The 935-nt window shown below is 40.4% G+C and overlaps 1 non-coding gene across 1 annotated transcript; it reads left to right on the forward strand.

Annotated features, from left to right (window-relative positions):
- Positions 1–421: 421 nt before the first annotated feature.
- On the forward strand, positions 422–530 carry LOC120112280. The gene has a single exon (XR_005513755.1). It is a non-coding gene; the product is annotated as a small nucleolar RNA R71 (small nucleolar RNA).
- The last annotated feature ends 405 nt before the right edge of the window (positions 531–935 follow it).

Consider the following 935-nt stretch of genomic DNA (forward strand, 5'->3'; position numbering starts at 1 on the left):
TGCTTGATCGTGCAAGACTTCTTTGAATGCCGGTATGGTGGGGCAATCTGTAGTGGTATGACCCGACATATTGCAGATACCACAACACTCGTTTCTATGCTCTATAGTCTTGACAGGCTCAACCTTCCTAAGCTCAATTTCTTCTACCTTCCTAGTGAGGGCTACCATTTTAGCGTGAAGATCATCCTCAGTTCTGAGGTTGTAAAGGCCTCCCTGTACAGAGCTAGTAGGCTTAGGCAAAGACTTGTTGTTTCTATCCCCGTTATCCCAAAGTTGGGCAGTCTCAGCAAGGGAATCCAAATACTCCCATGCCTCATCAGGTTGTTTTTCTAAGAATCTACCATTGCACATGGTCTCTACAAACTGTTTCAACTGTGGAGATAAACCTTCATAAAAGAAGCTAATGGTTCTCCAAGTTTCGAATCCGTGATAAGGGCATGAGAGAAGAAGGTCTTTAAATCTTTCCTAACATTCATAAAATATTTCATTATCTTTTTGTTGGAAATTGCTGATATGTCTTTTCAAAAAGTTGGTCCTTTGTGTGGGAAAGAACTTGTTTAAAAATTCTCTCTGCATATCTTGCCAAGTTCTTATTGATCTAGGTCGCAAAGAGTTTAGCTATGTTTTGGCCTTATCCTTTAGAGAGAAAGGAAACAATGTCAACTTGAGGACATCCTCGGTGACGTTTGGCACGCTAAATGTAATGCTCAATTCTTCAAAATCCTTTAAATGAAGATACGGACTTTCGGAATCTAACCCATAAAACTTGGGCAGCAATTGGATTACCCCTGGTTTGATGTCAAAATGTCCTACATTATCAGGAAAAATTATGCATGAAGGCTGACTAGTCCTAGCCGGTTGTAGGTATTGTGTTAGAGTCATAATATGGGGTTCTCGTTCTCGATTGTGGTGACTCTCCGCATCTTCATTTAAAT

Source organism: Phoenix dactylifera, chromosome 10 (genome assembly GCF_009389715.1).
Source record: "Phoenix dactylifera cultivar Barhee BC4 chromosome 10, palm_55x_up_171113_PBpolish2nd_filt_p, whole genome shotgun sequence".
NCBI classification, from domain to species: Eukaryota; Viridiplantae; Streptophyta; class Magnoliopsida; order Arecales; family Arecaceae; genus Phoenix; species Phoenix dactylifera.